Raw genomic sequence first — 19940 nt, 5'->3', positions numbered from 1 at the left:
TAACACCAAAAACCAAATCCTTGTATATTCTAGACATCTGTCCACACAGGATCTCTTCAAACAATAGGAATAAACTAGATTTCTTTTCTGTTGGACCTCAGAGTTCCAGACACGTATTCATCATATATGACTCATACGCCACCAGTGGTCATCATCGATCCAATATTGTCCCTTTTCTTCATTCACTTCTTATTGTTTACTGAGTAAATCATTAATTCACTAATAATTTTAAATGCTGCAATTCACAAAAACTGAGGAAAACTTGTATGTTCCTATCTCTACCGAGATAATTCTCACATCGATACATTTCTTTAATTATTTATCTTCAGTTTCCCATGGATTAATCACTGCAACAGTTTATATATCGCATATTTATCACTAAAATATAGTGCCTCTTTCTATTATATATTGTAGTTTTTAATAATATAGTGAAATACCTTTTAAAAACAACGCATAAACCAAGAAAAAAATTTCAACTGTTACTTACATTTATCCCATCCTCCTATTATACAGAGGCAACCACAGAACTCAGGATCATGGAAGATGTTAAATCAGCTCAAGTATGTCTGTTCTGAAGAGTACAGAGTAGAGCAAGATAAAAAAAAAAAAAAAAGTTTGGGATATTATATACGTTGGTCCTTGCATCCCATCTTCAGTTTAGTAAATCATTAAGCAGTGCTTTGCAATATTTCACATTTTATTTTCTCATAAGTAAATGAAAAATATCGATCTAGCCACTAATGAAGAGTATAAACATTGACTATTAATTATCAAGAATTATATCATCCTCAGGCAAAGAACAAGTCCTGTACCATATATTCCCTTATAGGTATCACTATTTTAAATATACACTAATATTAGTCCTTACCTAACCACATATTTTTATAATTGGACAAGATTTCACTGCTTTCATCCTTATTTATTTATATGTTTGTTTATTATTTCATTGATCCAATTATAAAAATTGAAAGAAAATGTATGAACATAAGGACCAAAACGAAGATCCTTATATATTCTTGATATCTGTCTATAGAATTACCTAATACAGGACAATAAACCAGATTCCACTTCTGCTGGACCTCAGAGTTCCAGACATGTATTCATCGTATATGACTCATACGCCACCAGTGGTCATCATCGATCTAGTATTGCTCCTCTTTTCCTTCATTCAATTCTACATTGTCTATTGACTAATTCATTAAATCACTAACAATAATGCCAGGACCCTATCATTCACAAAAGCCCAAGAGAAGTCATAATATCTTTAATCTGTAAATAGAATCATTCTCACATCAACATATCTCTTTTAAAACGATGCTGTTAAAATAAATAAATAAATAAAATAAAATGATGCTGTTATTTATGCATTAATCAATATAATGTTTCATAAAATTCAATATTCATCACTGAGCTATTGTTGGCCTTCTGTAAGTCTACTACATGGACTTTCAAATAATATACTGATTCACTGAATAAAATAATCATTGGAGCCACGACAAGAAATTGGAGATTACTCACATTGTTCTCTGTGCTAAAACAGAGATGCAACCACAGAGCTTGCCACCATGGAATATTGTTTAATTCAGCTCAAATGTGTCCATTTTGAGAAATGAAAAGCACAGTCGATGATAAATAAAATAAAATAAAATAAAATAAAATAAAACACTTATTTCCATTGATTCTTGCTTTCCACATTTCATTTACTCAGGCATTTAGATATTTATAAATATTTCATAACATTGATTTTTTTCTTATACAGCAGTGCAAAAATCCTCAAACTTGAGATTGACCCAGAACAATGAAATTGACTCTTAATTGTTCATGTCTAAAGGACTGTGGGCTAAAGTGACACTCTTGATTCATTTAATTCTTAATGGGTGTCAGTATTTGAAATTTTTATTAATATTTCATGCCTAAATACAGGTCTTCATAGTTGGACATCTTCATGCTTTTATATTTATCTGCTATTCATATATCTCCATGGTTCTATCCTTGATCCACTTGTAATAATAAATATAAATCTATGAACCCAATAAAAACATTATCTTTGTTATTTCAGAAAAACTGTCCATAGGATCAAATAAACAGAAAGACTGTACTGAACTGGACCTCAGAGTTCTAGATACACAGGATTCATCATCCAAACTCATCTGCCACCAGTCATTATCATAGGTACAAAAAAGACCCACTTTTTCTTCATTAATTTCTACATTGTATCAATTCAATCATTAATTTTTTGATCATAGTCAAATATGCAATTAACAAAACCTAAAGAATCAACAATTTGAATATTCCTAACATCTATCTACAGAATAATTGCCAACATAGATCATATCTCTCTCATTAATCAATCTCAATGTTACATATTATCAATTAATCAATGTTCCATATCATATTTATCACTGGGCCATAATTTACTTTTTTATTACATTTATTAATTTTTAATAATACTTTGAATACCCTTAAATGACCCAAACCGAGATAGAATCTCTAATTACTACTCACCTTGGTTTACTCTCCTAAGACACAGGAAATACAACAATCTTGATCAGGGTGGAAGCTGAAACCAGCTGGAGCATCTGTCCTGAAGAGTACCAAGCAGATAACATGAGGACAAAAATGAGACATTCTTCCACTGACACTTGCTCTACATCTTTCATTAAGTCAGGCATTTAGGAAACCATTACTGGAGAATATTTATTTCATTGTCTTTTACAAAAATGAACTGCTTTGAACTTCCCAGTGATCCAGAATATAAAAACTATCTAAAATTTGTCCTGTCCATACCATCCTAGCCAAAGAGGGGACAGTCACGTACCATTCATTTCTCTTTGGACTTCAGTGTTTTCAAATTATATGAATTGTACTTCTTGCCTCTTCACATATTTTTAAAATTGGACAATGTTTCTACAATTCACTTTTTAAAAATATATTTCCTTATTGATATTTCAGTGATCTAATTATAATCAAGAATGGAAACGCACGAAGAGAAAGACCACATCTCTTTTGTGTTGGACCTCAGAGTTCCAGACACGTATCATTCATCATCCGTGACTCATACGCTGGCAGTTATCATCATTGATCCAAAAAGACCACCTTCTCTTCATTCATTTCTACATTCTTTATTAATTCATTAATACCCTAATTATAATTTTTACACTGTATGATTCACAAAAACTCAAAAGGGCCTTGATTGCCTTAATATATATCTGAACAAATCCCACATTATTATATATCTGTCATATTTACTATCATTTTTTCATAAATGCTTTCATCATTGTAATATTTCATTTTAACCCATATTTGTTACTAGGACACAGTTGAACATCTGAGTATATTTCATCTTTTTTAGTACTACAGTGACTACTCTTAGACACACCACCCAAACCAAGACAAGAATATTGGTTATTACTCACATTGGTCTTCCAACTCCTAAAACAGAGATGGAACTGGAGCTCCATAATCAGGGAAGGTGTGATATGTCTGTTCTGAGGAGTATAAGGAAGAGCAAATGATAAGAAAGGTTGAGACATTCTTTCCATCGGTCTTCACTTTCCCCCGCCCATGTAGTCAGTCATTTGGGCAATCATTAATTTGGTGTACATATTTTTTCCCCTTAAGAAAACAAACTTCAAATTTACCACGGACTCAGACGATGAGCATTGTCTATAACTTATCCTGTTAATATCATCATCCTTAGCTGCTATACCACTTGCTTCTAAGTGAACTGCAGAGTTTTCATGATATATTAATAGTATTTCTTGCCTAATTGCATATTTTTATAATTAGACAATGCTTCACTTCTTTCATCATTTTTATTTATATATTTATTTATAGAATCACTTATTCGTCTAATTGCAATGATACATATAAATGCATGAACTTTAAAATCAAAAACAAGATCTTAGTGTATTCCTGACATATATCTAATCTATTGGATACCTTCAAATAATGAGAATGTACTAGATTAATTTTTCGTTGGACCTCAGAGTTCCACGTATTCATCGTATACGACTCATACGCCACCAGTGGTCATCATCGATCCAATATTGTCCCTCTTTGTTATATTCTCTCTGTATGTTGATTAAATCATTGGTTCACTAATAATTTAAAACCCTACTATTCACAAAAATTGAAATGAGTCTTTATGTCCTTAAACTGAATATAGACTTGTTCTCACATTATTATCCTTCATTAATTATCTTCAGTTTTCCATATATGCATTAATCAATATAATATTTTCTAAAACTCAATATTTATCACAGAGCTATAGTTAGCCTCCTATGATTCTACATGGAATTTTCAAATAATACGCCAAATGTGTCGAGAAAAAAAATCAATGAATCAAAGACAAGAAATTTGATTATTACTCACATTGGTTTCTGTGTGTTTCTGTCACACAGATGGCATCATAGAGCTCACTGCCATGGAATAATGCTTGGTTAGCTCAAATGTGTCCATTCTGAGAAGTACAAACCATAGTCGATAACAGGAAAAAATTATAAAAGTTTTATCCTCATTGATTCTTGCCTTCCACATTGAATTTACTGAGTCATTTAGGAATTCATAAATTTTTTGTAATATAGATCTTGTCTCTTAACAAAAAGGAAAATTTCAAACTTGATACTTACCAGGAATAATGAAACTGACTCTTAATTATTCATGTCTGTATAATCTTTGGCCAAAGAAGGGGCATCCTTGAAAGATCTATTTCATGGAGGGCATCAGTGTTTGCAAATTTTATCAGTATTTCTTGCCTCAACATATTATGTTCATAGTTAGATAATAACTCACTTTTTCTTCTTAATCTATTATTTATATTTCCTTTAATGGTTCTATCATTGGTCCACTAATAATAACAAATATAAATATATTCATCCAAGGGACACCTGGGTGGCTCAGTCGGTTAAGTGTCCAACTCTTGATTTCAGCTCAAGTCATGATCTCAGAGTCATGGGGTCAAGCTCCAAGTCAGGCACCACATCCAGTGTGGAGCCTGCTTAGGATTCTCTATCCCTCTCCCTCTGCCCTTGTCCTCAATCAATCAATCAATCAATACCTCTAAAATAAGAACATGATCTTTATTCATTCCTAACATCTATCCATAGGATCAAATAAACAGAGAAAACAGAATACTTATTGTATTGCACCTCATGGTTCCAAACACATACTGTCCACTGTCCAAGACTCATCCCCCACCTGTCATCCTCACTGGTTCCATTAGAGGTTTGTTTATACACTCATATAGTTCTATCAGTTAAATCATATCATCATTGGTAATAATGAAATCTATACACGATTAACAAAAACTGAAGAACATGATACTTGAATATCCCTAACCTCTTCCTATAGAAGCATTGCCAAAATCAATCTCTTCCATTAATAAATATCAATATTACATATTATCAATTAATCAGCATATTCCATATAATATCATTGAGCCATAGTTAATTTTTCATTATATTTATTACATTTTAATAATATCATGAAAGCCCTGGAACAAATGACCCAAACCAAGAAAAGAACTTTGAGCATTACTCACATGGTCTCTTTCCTATAAAAGGGAAACATGGTGACCTTGATCACAATAAAGGTAGAAATCACCTTGAGCTTCTATTCTGAAAAGTACCAAACACAAAAAGTGATAAAAAGATTGAGACTTTCTCTCAACTGATCCATGTATCTGTCTATTGATTATTTCATGGTTCAATTATAGTAAGAAATGGAAATGCATGAAGAGAAAGAACACATCACTTTTGTGTTGGACCTCAGAGTTTCAGACACATATTACTCATCATCCATGACTCATACGCCGGCAGTTATCATCACTGATCCAGAAAAGACGGCTTTCTCTTCATTCATTTCACTATTGTTTATGGATTAATGTATTAATTCATTAATACTTAAACTCTATTATTTATAAAACCCTAACAAAGCCTTGATAATCCCTAATATCCTTCTAGATCCATTTTCATATCATTATAGCTCTATCATTTATTAGCTTTTCATACATGCATTAATCAATATCACACTTCCTATAAATCTCTTATTTGTCAATAGGATGAAGATAACCCTCTTTGTTTATATTTCAAATATTTTATTGCTATAGTAAATACCCTTAGACAAACAATCCAAACCAAGACAATAAATATGATTATGCTTACACTGGTCTCCAGTCTCCTAAAATAGATGCAACCTTAGAGGTTGGGATCAAGGAAGAATCTTTAAATCAGGTCCAGTTCTCTTCTAAGGAGTACAAAACAAAGCAGGTGATTAAAACAGTTGAGACATTCTCTCCATTGATCCCAGCTTCAAGATCCACATAGCTCTCTAGACAATCATTAATTTGGTATATATATTTAGTCTGTTAAGAAAACAAACAACTTTGATCTTGCCACTGAGCCAGAATAGAAACACTGTCTATAACTTATACCGTCTACATCATTCTTACCCTAAGAGGTAATGGTCAAATACCACTCATTTCTAACTGAACTTCAGGGTTTCCATTACAGGTTAATAGTATTTCTTGCCTCACCACATATTTTTATAATTGGACAATGCTTTACTCTATCATCTTTAATTATTCCTATATTTATTTGTAGATTCTCACATTTATCCAATTATAATAATTTTAAAATGCATGAATACCAAGATCAACAACAAACCCATCATTTATTCCTGACTATAGGATGTCTATTGGATGCTTTCAAACAATGGGAATGGACTAGACCAATTTTATGTTAGCCCTCAGAGTTCCAGACAGGTATTCATCATATACAAATCATACGCCACCAGTGGTCATCATCGATCCAATATTGTACCTCTTCTACATGTTTCTATTTGTTCATTTATCAAATCATTAATTCACAAATAACTTTTGAGCACTAAAACTCAAAAAAAGAGGCTGTAAGCCTCAAATCTATATACAGAATTAAAATCACATCAAATATAACTCCCATTAACATCCTCAGCTTTTCACACATGCATTAATCAATGTGTTTCATATATCCCATATTTAACACCGAGATCCAGCTGCCTTCTTTAATTATATTCTACACATTTTAATAACACAGTGAATAACCTTTAAAAAATCCACTTAAATTGAGAAAAGAACTTCAACTGTTACTCACATTAATCTCCATCCTCCTATTATATAGAGGCAACCACAGAATTCATGCCCACGGAAGACACTGAATCATCTCTTGTGAGTTCATTCTGAGGAGTACAGAACAGAGCAGATAATTAAAAAAAATTGAAACCTAATCCACATTGATCCTTGCCTTCTGGTTTCATTTACTCAGTATTTAGGTATTTATTATTGTTTCTTTATATATATTGTAACGTTATAAAAATTCAATCTTTAGGCTGAGGAAGAACAATTAAAGTGACTCATACCTCGTACCCAGACTTGCCCATATACCCATGGTCAGAGAGATGACCCTTTGATCCACTTACTTCTTAATGGACATCATTCAATGTTTGCAATTTTTAGTAATAATAGAGCCTGCCTTGCTACATGGGCTTGTATTTCGACAATTCCTCACTCTATTCTTCCTTATATGTTTATTTATATTTACTTGATGGTTCTATCATTAAGCCATTAATAATAACAAGTCTGTATCTATGAAACAATACAAGAATATGATCTTATTCCCTACAGCTTCTGTAAAATCAATTTCAACAGAAGGACAGAACATCATGTTCTGTGTTGGACCTCAGAGTTTCAGACACATAGTTTCATCGTCCATGACTCCTATGCCACTGGTCATCATCATGGGTCCAGGACTGAGTCTCTTCTTAGTTCATTTCTACTTTTGTATGAATTAAATGATCAATTCATAGATAATTATAAAAATAATAAATGGTTCACAGGAACCCAAAAATAAGATCCTTTAATATCACTAACATCAATTTACAGAATCATTATCCAAATGGACTGCATGACCTCTATCATATACGTTATTGATTAATCAACATAATGTTTTTTATCACATTTATCTTGAGGCCACAGTTAATTTTTTATTAATTTAATAATTTTTAGTTATACCATGATTATCCCTAAACAAATATCCCATTCTAAGACAACCACTTTGACCACTGTTCACCTTCGTCTTTTTCCATACTCAAAGGGAACACTATGATCTTCATCACGGCAGGAGCTGAAATCAGCTCAAGCATCTGTTCTGAAGAGGAACAAGCAGATAATATGATAAAAATATTGAGATATTCTCTCCATTGATTCTATTAGCTTGTAGTAATTTAGGCATTTATTTAATTATTATAATTTTCCCCTTAATAAATTTAAATGTCAAAGTTGTAACTGACTTAGTAACTACTACTTACTCTCCATATCACTCTTACTCAGACTTGTGCACATGAATCTTTTATTTCCCATTCTGATTTATATTAAGATCATTTTACTTATTACATATTATAGCAATGAACAATGCTTCACTCTCTTCATAGTCATTTACTATATATTTATGCTACTATTCATTTTTTATAACAATACTTTTAAATATTCATGTACACAAAGGCCAAGAACATGATCCTCACATATGCCTGACATCTCTCTGTAGGGTCCCTTCAAATGGGAAAAAGAACTAGGTTTCCCTTCTGTTGGACCCCAGAGTTCCAGGCCTGTAGTGGTCATCATCCAAAACTTGCATGCCACCACTTGTCATCATTTATCCAGTTATGTCCCTCATTATCTTCAATCATGTCCACATATTTTTATTAATTCATCAATTCACTAATAATAATAAAATAATACGTAGGGGTCCCAAAAAGTTAAAACAAGTCTCTTGAATATCTCTAACGTTTATCTACAGAATTAACTCCCATTGATAATATATAATATTCATTAACTGACCTCAATGTTTCCACATAGATTAACTAACATAATGCTTCATATTAATCTGTTTCTAATTATTTGGTCATTGCTGGCCATAAAAAATTATACTTCACAATTTTTAAATAATGCAGTGAAAACCTTTTTGAAAAACGAAGAAAAGAATTTTGACCATTACTCACATTGGGCTCCATGCTCGTCACACATAGATGCAACCACAGAGCTTGAGACAATGGTGAACTGCTTAAATCACCAAAGATGACCATTCTAAGGAGTATAAGAAGATCAGGGGATAAAAGATTGAGACCTTATGTTCATTCTTCCCTATATTCCACCTTTCATTCAGTCAGTCATTTAGATAGGCAGTGACTTGGGATTACATATATTTTATTTTCTATTAAGTACACAAACTATAACAATCTCCACCCTGCCGTCAAAGAATATTAACACTATCACTTAACACAGTCTATACCAACAACTTTAGTCAAAAAAACAATACCCTTATACCATCTCTTTCCTAATGGATATGTCTTTTCAATATAATTAATGTGTTACTATATTAATTTTTGCCTAACCAAATTGGCAAGACTTGGTTAATTGGACAAGGCTTCACCTTCTTCATTTAAATTTGTCTACACATTTGTGTATTAATAATTTCATTGATTCAATTATAAAAATAGGAAGAAAATTCATGAACATAATGACCAAAATAACAATCTTTATATATTCCTCTAGATCACATCAAACAGGGACAATGGAGTAGATTCCATCTGTGTTGGACCTCAGAGTTCCAGACACGTATTCATCGTGCACAACTCATACGCCACCAGTGGTCATCATCGATCCAATACCGTCCCTCTTTTTCATCTTTTGTCTCTATGTTATTTATTGATCAACTCATAATTTAGTAATTATACTTTTAAAAAGATTGTTCAGGGATCCCTGGGTGGCGCAGCGGTTTAGCGCCTGCCTTTTGGCCCAGGGAGCGATCCTGGAGACCCGGGATTAAATCCCACATCGGGTTCCCGGTGCATGGAGCCTGCTTCTCCCTCTGCCTGTGTCTCTGCCTCTCTCTCTTTCTCTCTCTGACTATCATAAATAAATAAGTTAATTAATAAATAAATAAATTTAAAAAAAAGGAAAAAAAAATTTTTCACAGAACCCACAAAGTGCCTAGAAATCCCAAATATCTATTTAGAATAAATCTCATGTCAATATCATTTCCATTAATTATTCCCAATTTGTATTACATGCATTAATCAATATAATGCTTCATATTAATCCCATATTTCTCAGTGGGAAATTCAGATTCCACTGATTATATTCCATGATTTTCAATAGTGCACTGAATACCCTTAAATAAAGTATGAAACTAAGACCATAAGCTCGACTATTACTCACATGGTCTCCATGCTCCTAATACATGAATGCAACCCAAGAACTTGGGACCATGGAAAAATCCCTATTATCTGCTTGACAGGTCCATTCTAAGGAGTACAGAGTAGAGCAGACAATAGAAAATTTTAGATCCTATATCCATTGATCCTTTTTTACTGCATTTCATTTATTCATTTAGGCATGCAGTATTTTTTCTTTTATCTAAAGGAAAGCTTAAACTTGAGACTGATCAATAACAATAATGACTTTTAATTATCAGTGCCTATATAATTCTTAAGCAAAAGGGCAAAAATTTATTCTATTTATTGCTTCATGACCATTTTTGCTCATTTCTTATGTCACCACATATATTCCTATCTGGACAATGTTTCACCTTATTTATCTGTGTTTTACATTCTTAATGTTTTAATCGCTGATCCATTCATAATAATATCTAAAAATATCAAATCAAAATAAAAATATGAGTTTTGTATATTTCTACATTGACCCATGGGATCATTTACAACAGAAAATAGGCTAGATTTTGTTTTGTGTTGACTCAGAGCTCCAGACATGTAGCAACCAAACATGAAAAACTCCTATGCCAACATTTTTTATCACTGTTCTATATTTGGGCCTCCTTCTCTTCATTTGTTTCCACATTTGTAATAACTACATTGTTAATTCATTGGTAATAAAAATCAATACATGATTCACAAAATTAAAAAAAAACCCTTGAATAAACCAAATTTCTATCTTTAGAATCATGTTACACAAAGATCACATCTTCCATTAGTTGACCTCAATGTTGCACATTATCAATGAATCAACAATATTTCATATCCTATTTCTCATCAGGCCATAGTTAACTTTTTGATTTCACTTACTACTTTTAAATAATACCATGAACTCTCTTAAACAAATAACCCAGACCAAGGTAAGGCCTTTGACAGTTATTCACCTTGGTTTCTTTTCTAACACAAAGGTAACATAACAACCTAAATCACCATGGATGCTAAAATCAGCTCTGTGCATTCACTCTGAAGACTTGATTAAATATATGATATAAGCAGACAATATGATGAAAGATTTAGTTATTATCTCTATATTTTCCACCACTTATAATATATAGTCATTTAGGCATTTATTAATTTTTGGTAATATTTATTTTTCCGTTAATAAAATAAACTTCAAATTAATATTGACTGAGAGCAATAACTGACTATTCCCTATCGTTATCTAAATCATCCTTAGCCAAATACATGACATACTTGGTCCTTTTTTTTTTTAAGCCATTCCTTTACACTAATACGCATTTCTTTAGTATATGTTTTATTTTATAAACAAAGCTTCATTCTCTCCATATTTAGCCATTTATACATGTTTATTTATTCTTGCATTAATACTTTTATAATAATATTTTAAAGCTTCATGAACTCAAAGACCAAGAATAAAATCCTTATATATTCCTGACACCCATCCATACATTCCCTTCATAAAGGAAAGTAGACCAGATTCCATTTGTGTTGGAACCTCAGAGCTCCAGAAAATGTCTCCATCATATATGATTCATATACCATCCATCATCACTGGTGGTCCAGGACTAGCTTTCTTTCTCCACAACCACCTACATTTGTTCACCATGTAATTCATTAATAAAGAAATATACATAAATCACATGAAAAAAACAAGAATAAGATCCTTTAATATTTCTAACATCCATATACCCAATCATTTCCACTGAGACCAAATTTCTTTCATTAACTTAGCTTAGTGTTTTATACATGCATTAATCAACACAGTGCTTCGTATTAATCTGATATTTAACATTAGCCTATCTCACCTTCTTTGATTATATTTAATATTTCTAAGCCTTTATTTCAATTCCAGTTAGTTAACATACAGTGTTATGTTAATTTCAGGTGTACAATTTAGTGATTTAACACTTGCATACAATACCCTGTGCTCATCACAAGTGTTCTCCTTCATCCCCATCACCTCTTTAGCCATCCCCTCCTCCCTCCAGCTCTGCTCTGATAACCATCGGTTTGTTCTCTGGAGTTAAGAGTCTATTTCTTAACAGAAAAAAAAAAAAGGAGTCTATTTCTTGGTTTGCACCCCTCTCTTTTTTCCCCTTTGTTTATTTTGTTTCTTAAATCCACATTTGAGTGAAATCATATGGGTATTTGTCTTTTTCTGACTGAGTTATTTCACTTAGCATAACACTTTCTAGCTTCATCCATGTCACTCCCAAATGGTAAAATTTCATTTTAATATGATTATATAATATGAATTTTAATAATACAATGAAAAATTTTTTTAAAACAATAGTCTAGCCAAGAAAAACACTGAATATTACTCACACTGCTCACCATGCTTCTAAAACTATAAAGCTCCTGACCATGGAAGATCTTAAATTAACTGGAATACATCCATTCTGTGGGGCACAAAAAGGCAGAGCAACAACAACAAAAAGATTGAGACATTCTCTCCATTGGCCCTTAATTCTACCGTTAATTCAGTCATGTAGGCAATTAGCAAATTGTGATCATGTCTATTTTATTTTTTCTTAAGTAACAAATGACATCAATATTGCCACTGACGAAGAATATGAACATTGACTGCTACTCATTACTGCCTATGTCATACTCAGCAGAAGGGGCCACATGCTTATATCATTTATTTTCATTCATTTGCCAAATATCACCAAATATTTTTATAATTGGACAAGCTTTACTCCTATTATCTTTATTTATTTGTAATATGTTTATTGCTATTTTCACTGACCCAATTATTTTTATAGAATGAAAATGAATAAAACCCAAGACTAAAAGCAAGAGCCTTGTATATCCTGACATCTGAATAGGACCATTTCAACAACATGAAATGGATTTGTTTTGTGCTGGACCTCAGAGTTCTAGACACAGAGTATGCATCACACAAGACTCTTAGGCCAACAGTTACCATCATTGCTCCAGGACTAGCTCTTTTTTCTACTGTCATCTGCATCTGTTCATCGATTAACTGCCTAATATAGAAATAAACATGTCATCAAAAAAATCACAAATAAAATCTTTGACGATCCCTAACATTTATCCATACAATCATTTCCACTGAAGACAAACTCTTTCATTAACTGAACTCGGTGTTTCACATGTGGATTAACATCATATTGGTTCACATCGATGATATTTGATATTGGTATGTTTGGACTTTTTGATTATATTAAACACTTTTTAATAATAGAGTAATTTAAAAAAATATTCCATCCAAGATAAAGACATTATTACTCACATTGTTCTCCATGCTCCTAAGATACAGATGCAACCACGGCGCTCCTACATGTGAAGATGCTTTAATAAGCTTGTGTGTGTCATTCTGAGGAGTAGAAAGCAGAGAGGATGATAATAAATTGCAAACTAATCTTCATTGATCCTTGTTTTTTTGTATTTCGTTTTTCAGTTAGACAATCATTAATTAGAAGCATACTATATTTATTTCATTTTCTCTTAAGAAAATGAACAACTTAGGCCTTGTCCTCAACCCAGAAAATGAGCATCAACTATTATTTATCTATATAATCTTCAGCCAGAGATTTTACAGTCATGTAACATTTATTTGTCTTTTAGACTTCACAGTGTTTTCAAATTTATTAATACTATTTCTTGCCTTACTACATATTTTTATAATTAGAGCATGCCATATTCCTCTTTATTTATTTATATTTATATATATTTGTTTAGTGACTATTTCAATGCTCCAATTATAATTGTGGAATGAAAATGCATTAACAAACAGAGACCCAAAACAAGATCTTCATATACTCCTGACTTCTGCCTATAGCATCCTTTCAAACAAAGAGAATGGACAGTAGTGTGTCGTTGGACCTCAGAGTTTCAGACACATGTTATTCATCATCATCCATGACTCATACGCCACCAGTCATCATCATTGGTCCAGGATTGGCTTCTTTCTCTTTGTTTACTTCTAAGTTGTTTATTAATTTACACTAATGATGCAGGGAATATTCTTAACAAACCACCCAACCCAACACAAGAACTTTGACTTTACTCACGTTGGTCTATACATTCCTAATGCATAAGTGCAGACATGGAGCTCATGACCATGGAAGATGCTTACATCAGCCTCAGTGCGGCCATTCTGAGGAGTACAGAGCAAAGCAGTGGATAAAGAAAATTAAGCCCTTATCTACATTTACCCTTCCTTTCCACATGTCATTTACTAATGTTTTACATGTGTATTAATTTTTCATTATAGATATGTATGTTTTTCCTATCAACAAAGGGAAAAACCTTGAACTTGGAACCAATTCAGAATTGAAAAATTGATTTCTAACTACCTGTGTCTACATAATCCTTAGCCAAAGAAGTAATACTCTGATCCTTTTATTTCTTACTAGGCATCAGTGTTTTTGTCATTAATAATACGTCCTGCCATAAAAGGCATTCAAATTGGCAAAGAAGAAGTCAAACTCTCCCTCTTTGCTGATGACATGATACTCTACATAGAAAACCCAAAAGACTCCACCCCAAGATTGCTAGAACTCATACAGCAATTTGGCAGTGTGGCAGGATACAAAATCAATGCCCAGAAGTCAGTGGCATTTCTATACACTAACAATGAGACTGAAGAAAGAGAAATACGTCCTGCCTCACAACATACGTTCATAATTGGACAGTGCTTCATTTTCTCTTTATTTATTTATATTTCTTAAATGGTTCTAACACTGATCCATTGATGATAATAAATTTAAGCTATAAATCCAAGTGAGAATATGACCTTTATAGATTTCTAATATTTGTCCATAAGATCATGTACAAAAAAAGGGAATGGACTAATTATGTATTATGTTGGATCTCAGAGTTTTAGATATTTATTTTCCATCGTCCATGCCTCATATACCATCTCTCGTAAGTATAGAAAACAAACTGAGGATTGCTGGAGGGGAGGTGGGTGAGGGGATGGGAAATTGGGTGATGGGCATTAAGGACATTTTGATGTAATGAGCAGTGGGTGTTATATGCAACTGATGAATCACTAAATTCTCCCCTGAAATTAATAATACATTATATGTTAACTAATCTGAATTTACATAAAACAAAAAAAGCAATCACACATACTATTCCATATCACCATCTGTATCATCCTTATGCCAAAATGTAATCTCCTGACCCATTTATTAATGAATTCCATTTGTTCCAAGTTATATTAATAGTAATTCTTGCCTCAACCCATATATTCATAGTTGGCTATGCCTCCTCACCCTTTTCATCTTTATGCACTGACATATTTGTTTCTCTCATTTATTCATTATGAGAACAAAAAAAAAATCCATGAAGCACCAAAGGCTAAGAACATGATCCTTGAATATTACTGAAACCTATAGGCTCAGTCTCACAGATATAAACACTTAAATCTCTTTTTGTAATGGACTTTAGTAGGTCATAGATGTTTTAATCATAAAATATAGTTCAGAATGTATTCCATTCACATCACTGGTCCATGGCTTGCCCTTTTTCATATAATTTGCATATCCTTTTTATATATAGTCACCACTTGCACCAGAACTAAAACACTGACTACCTCTTACATCTCCTATGTGCTTCTACCTCATAGTAGAAGTGGTTAAGATCTTTATCAGTTAAAGAATGTTTAGTAAAAACCTGAAACAGAAATCAAAAGAACTATAAAAATGAGTAACATGGACTTGGTCTATTTTTTTTATTTTTATTATTTTTTATATGTATTTTTTTTTTTGGAGTTTGATTTGCCAACCTATAGTATAACACCCAGTGCTCATCCTGTCAAGGTGCCCCCCTCAGTTCCCGTCACCCAGTCACCCCATTCCCCCCCACCTCCCCTTCCACTACCCCTTGTTTTTTTCCCAGAGTTAGGAGTCTCTCATGTTTTGTCACCCCCTCTGATTTTTCCCACTCATTTTCTTTCCTTTCCCCTATAATCCCTTTCACTATTTTTTATATTCCCCATATGAGTGAAACCATATAATGATTGGTCTTCTCTGATTGACTTACTTCACTCAGCATAATACCCTCCAGTTCCATCCACGTTGAAGCAAATGGTGGATATTCATCATTTCTAATGGCTCAGTAATATTCCATTGTATATATACACCACATCTTCTTTATCCATTCATCTTTCAATGGACACCGAGGCTTGGTCTATTTTTAAAATCATCCTGAGTAGGGGAGGTGGATTGGGGGAGAAGATGGCTAAAGAGGTGATGTTGATGAAAGAGTGCACTTGTGATGGGCACAGGGTGTTGTATGCAATCACTATATTGTATACCTGAAACTAATATTACACTGTATGTTAGTTAACTAACTGTAATTGAAAAAGAAACTTTAAAAAAAAGTATTAAATATAATCAAAGAAATGCTGAGGGTAAGGCCAGCAATCTATAGTTTAACCAGCCTTTCAGGTGACTGTGGTACTCACTCAAGATTTAGAACCATTGCCCTTATAGTCAGCTCACCCAGAGAGGTAACACCTTTAATATACTGAGTTCTTAATACACTACAGAATTTCCCAATTATATAAATGAAAATTTCAACCTCAGAACATTTTTTCTAGCATTAATTACTTTCTTTATCTACCTACCATCATTTATCTCTCTACCTATTATCTATCTACTTATCATCTACTGATTTTTTTTATTTATTCCCTTAGAATAATGTACTAAATTCCCAGGATCCACATATACCTTATAATTAGATTCTTGCAAATTACTGAAGTCTAGCTATAGTCTTATTCCCACAGAAGTAATATACCAAATCTCCTTTTTAAAAGAAATTCAGTACTGCAGAAATGAATTAATCAGAAGACACATTCAAAATGCATTCCATTCAGATCATGGGTCCTTGCTTGGCTCTTTTTTTCAAGTTTTTATTTCAGTTAGTTAACAGATAGTGTAATATTAGTTTCAGGTGTAGAATTTAGTGATTCATCACTTACATTTAACACCCAGTGCTCATCACAAGAAGTGTATTCCTTATACCCATCCCCCACTTAGCCGATTCCCCTGCCTACTTCCCCTCTAGCAAGCCTTAGTTTATCCTCTAGAGTTAAGAGTCTGTTTTATGGTTTGCTGCTCTCTCTATTTTCCCCTAGGTTCACCTGGTTCATTGCTTAAATTCTAATATGAGTGAAATCATATGGTATTTTTCTCTGGCTAACTTATTTCACTTAGCATTATACCATCTAGCCCCATACATGTCATTATAAATGGCGAGATGTCATTCTTTTTTATGGCTGAGTAATATTCCTTTGTATATATTTACTACAACTTCCTTTTTTTAAATAAATTTATTTTTTATTGGTGTTCAATTTGCCAATGTACAGAATAACACCCAGTGCTCATCCCATCAAGTGCCCACCTCAGTGCCTGCCACCCAGTCACCCCCACCCCCCGCCCTCCTCCCCTTCCATCACCCCTAGTTTGTTTCCCAGAGTTTGGAGTCTTCCATGTTTTGTCTCCCTTTCTGATATTTCCCACTTATTTTTTCTCCTTTCCCCTTTATTCCCTTTCACTATTTTTTATATTCCCCAGATGAATGAGACCATTTAATGTTTGTCCTTCTCCGATTGACTTATTACTACAACTTCCTAATCCATTCATCTGTCGATGGACATTTGGGCTCTTTCCATATTTTGACTATTGTAGATAATGCTGTGATAAATATTGGGGTGCATGTGCCCCTTCAAATCAGCACTTTTGTATCCTTGGGCAAATATCTAATAATACAATTGCTGGATCATAGGGTGGTTCTATTTTTAATATTTTGAGGAACCTCCATACATTTTCATTTAACTTGTACATTCTTTAAAGATATAGGTACACTCATGAACCCACTATCCATTCCTCATTCCAAAGACTGTACCTTACATCTTTCTATGAGTTGTTTCATTGATTTAACAACTTAGATCTTTTCCACAGAAGAATGATTATAAACTGTGGTGCAAATCTAAGATGGAAAATTAGATACTTAAGAATGTGAATGTAGACTGGGTGACGGGCACTGAGGGGGGCACCTGATGGGATGAGCACTGGGTGTTATTCTATATGTTGGCAAATTGAACACCAATAAAAAATAAATTTATAAAAAAAAAGAATGTGGGATCCCTGGGTGGCGCAGCGGTTTGGCGCCTGCCTTTGGCTCAGGGCGCGATCCTGGAGACCCGGGATCGAATCCCACATCGGGCTCCCGGTGCATGGAGCCTGCTTCTCCCTCTGCCTGTGTCTCTGCCTCTCTCTCTCTCTCTCTCTCTCTCTCTGTGACTATCATAAATAAATTTTAAAAAATTAAAAAAAAAAGAATGTGAATGTAAAATCCTCAATCCTTTAAAAAAAATCATACTGAAATTGGTTACTTCATAAACCTTGCCACATATCTCCACCATAGACTCATATTTGGTCTTCTTTAATTTTATTTATGCATATAAATATTTGTTGATCGCTTTAACATTCATTCATTCAAACTTTAATTCATAAAAAATTGACAAACTATTCACTTTTTTTAAAAAATGAAAACCATTGAAAAAAATGAAAGTTCTTTAACTTCCCAGAAACCCAGAATAGAAATGCTAATTGTACATCTGCACAGTTCCCCTAAATCAACTTGGAGAGAACTGAGATTTGTTTCTTGGAGGGACAAAACATGAGTAGAACTACTGAATCATGTATCACCCCATGCTCATTGCTGGCCACGTGTTTTGTCCTCTTTTTTATCTTATTAATTTATTTATTAATTTATAATGATAAAATGTGTACTGTTATATACAAACTTAAGATTATAACACTAATTAATAATAACTGTGTACAAAAATAATAATAGTAGTAATAATAATAATAATAACTGTGTACAGGTACTCACTATAATAAATGACAAAGGACTATATACTTCTTTTCCAACTTTACTGAGAAGTTATTGATAAACACATTGCATATATTTAAAGTATACAATGTGACATTTGATTTACATATACATTGAGGAATGATCACCAATAGAACATAGTGAAGCCAATTGGATTGATCATATCTTGTTATATGACTTAATTTTGTCACTGGTTCATGCTTGACCCTCTTTAAAATAGTTAGTTGATGACATTATATAAACTTTTTCCCTATTTCTCAACTGAAAAAAACAAAAACACTTGCAATCCAAAGATGGCATGGAACATGAACATCAACAATGACACACATCTGTCCCTATGTCCCTTCTGATGAGGTATAAATGCCTTTATATTTTTTTAATGGATTTCTGTTCCTTAGAAATGAATTTGGAATGATGTTAATTTCATTACATATGCTATAATCACACCGCATTTGGACCTATTTTTCCCTCATTTATTCATGCTTTTAGCTATTGTTGCATTGCTTAATTTTTAATAAACAATCAATATTTGTGAAACTCAGTAGCCCAATAGTAATATTCCTGGATATCTCTAACAACTGCTTATAGGACCATTTATAACAGAAGCAATAGACTAGATTTCCTTTTGCACTGGATCACAATGTTGTAGATAAGCCTTATTCATACTTGCCTCTTCTCGGACTAGTTAGTCTTCAATATTGGTCCAGATTTTGCCCTCTTTTTCTTCTTTGAACCATGATTTTGTTTAGATATTAATTCATTAATTCACTAATAATAAAAAATGCTCATGAGGCTTTGAA

General features: G+C 32.8%; 1 long non-coding RNA gene, 13 other non-coding genes and 2 pseudogenes across 29 annotated transcripts in view; all 16 read right to left on the bottom strand.

Annotated features, from left to right (window-relative positions):
• LOC140640485 (uncharacterized) overlaps window positions 1-19940 on the bottom strand; it is a 106889-nt gene that overhangs the window by 17709 nt on the left and 69240 nt on the right. For 11 of the 16 annotated variants that reach the window (XR_012037220.1, XR_012037228.1, XR_012037227.1 and 8 more), the window contains 13 exons: window positions 16282-16445; window positions 14304-14389; window positions 13523-13606; window positions 9034-9118; window positions 8106-8183; window positions 7131-7215; window positions 6165-6246; window positions 5543-5618; window positions 4375-4462; window positions 3417-3488; window positions 2506-2584; window positions 1519-1586; window positions 488-571 (listed from right to left, as the gene is read on the bottom strand). This is a non-coding gene — a long non-coding RNA (uncharacterized lncRNA). Of the gene's footprint in view, window positions 1-487; window positions 572-1518; window positions 1587-2505; window positions 2585-3416; window positions 3489-4374; window positions 4463-5542; window positions 5619-6164; window positions 6247-7130; window positions 7216-8105; window positions 8184-9033; window positions 9119-11217; window positions 12666-13522; window positions 13607-14303; window positions 14390-16281; window positions 16556-19940 lie in introns of those variants that run through there. The other 5 variants (XR_012037218.1, XR_012037226.1, XR_012037219.1 and 2 more) reach the window with 4 other exon arrangements.
• On the bottom strand, window positions 91-162 carry LOC140640714 (small nucleolar RNA SNORD113/SNORD114 family). The gene has a single exon (XR_012037355.1). It is a non-coding gene; the product is annotated as a small nucleolar RNA SNORD113/SNORD114 family (small nucleolar RNA).
• Window positions 1074-1145, bottom strand: LOC140640730 (small nucleolar RNA SNORD113/SNORD114 family). Its single transcript, XR_012037369.1, has one exon. It is a non-coding gene; the product is annotated as a small nucleolar RNA SNORD113/SNORD114 family (small nucleolar RNA).
• LOC140640755 (small nucleolar RNA SNORD113/SNORD114 family) lies at window positions 2104-2177 on the bottom strand. The gene has a single exon (XR_012037391.1). It is a non-coding gene; the product is annotated as a small nucleolar RNA SNORD113/SNORD114 family (small nucleolar RNA).
• Window positions 3012-3086, bottom strand: LOC140640739 (small nucleolar RNA SNORD113/SNORD114 family). The gene has a single exon (XR_012037377.1). It is a non-coding gene; the product is annotated as a small nucleolar RNA SNORD113/SNORD114 family (small nucleolar RNA).
• LOC140640741 (small nucleolar RNA SNORD113/SNORD114 family) lies at window positions 3979-4046 on the bottom strand (annotated as a pseudogene).
• Window positions 5145-5219, bottom strand: LOC140640776 (small nucleolar RNA SNORD113/SNORD114 family). The gene has a single exon (XR_012037409.1). It is a non-coding gene; the product is annotated as a small nucleolar RNA SNORD113/SNORD114 family (small nucleolar RNA).
• Window positions 5762-5836, bottom strand: LOC140640737 (small nucleolar RNA SNORD113/SNORD114 family). The gene has a single exon (XR_012037375.1). It is a non-coding gene; the product is annotated as a small nucleolar RNA SNORD113/SNORD114 family (small nucleolar RNA).
• LOC140640742 (small nucleolar RNA SNORD113/SNORD114 family) lies at window positions 6741-6812 on the bottom strand. The gene has a single exon (XR_012037379.1). It is a non-coding gene; the product is annotated as a small nucleolar RNA SNORD113/SNORD114 family (small nucleolar RNA).
• Window positions 7709-7782, bottom strand: LOC140640745 (small nucleolar RNA SNORD113/SNORD114 family). Its single transcript, XR_012037382.1, has one exon. It is a non-coding gene; the product is annotated as a small nucleolar RNA SNORD113/SNORD114 family (small nucleolar RNA).
• LOC140640749 (small nucleolar RNA SNORD113/SNORD114 family) lies at window positions 8620-8694 on the bottom strand. The gene has a single exon (XR_012037386.1). It is a non-coding gene; the product is annotated as a small nucleolar RNA SNORD113/SNORD114 family (small nucleolar RNA).
• Window positions 9627-9698, bottom strand: LOC140640723 (small nucleolar RNA SNORD113/SNORD114 family). The gene has a single exon (XR_012037362.1). It is a non-coding gene; the product is annotated as a small nucleolar RNA SNORD113/SNORD114 family (small nucleolar RNA).
• On the bottom strand, window positions 10782-10856 carry LOC140640771 (small nucleolar RNA SNORD113/SNORD114 family). Its single transcript, XR_012037404.1, has one exon. It is a non-coding gene; the product is annotated as a small nucleolar RNA SNORD113/SNORD114 family (small nucleolar RNA).
• Window positions 11756-11828, bottom strand: LOC140640770 (small nucleolar RNA SNORD113/SNORD114 family). The gene has a single exon (XR_012037403.1). It is a non-coding gene; the product is annotated as a small nucleolar RNA SNORD113/SNORD114 family (small nucleolar RNA).
• On the bottom strand, window positions 13131-13205 carry LOC140640750 (small nucleolar RNA SNORD113/SNORD114 family). The gene has a single exon (XR_012037387.1). It is a non-coding gene; the product is annotated as a small nucleolar RNA SNORD113/SNORD114 family (small nucleolar RNA).
• LOC140640734 (small nucleolar RNA SNORD113/SNORD114 family) lies at window positions 14110-14187 on the bottom strand (annotated as a pseudogene).

The sequence above is a fragment of the Canis lupus genome, chromosome 9 (assembly GCF_048164855.1).
Source record: "Canis lupus baileyi chromosome 9, mCanLup2.hap1, whole genome shotgun sequence".
Taxonomy (NCBI): Eukaryota; Metazoa; Chordata; class Mammalia; order Carnivora; family Canidae; genus Canis; species Canis lupus.
This window is presented reverse-complemented; position numbering and strand designations above follow the sequence as displayed.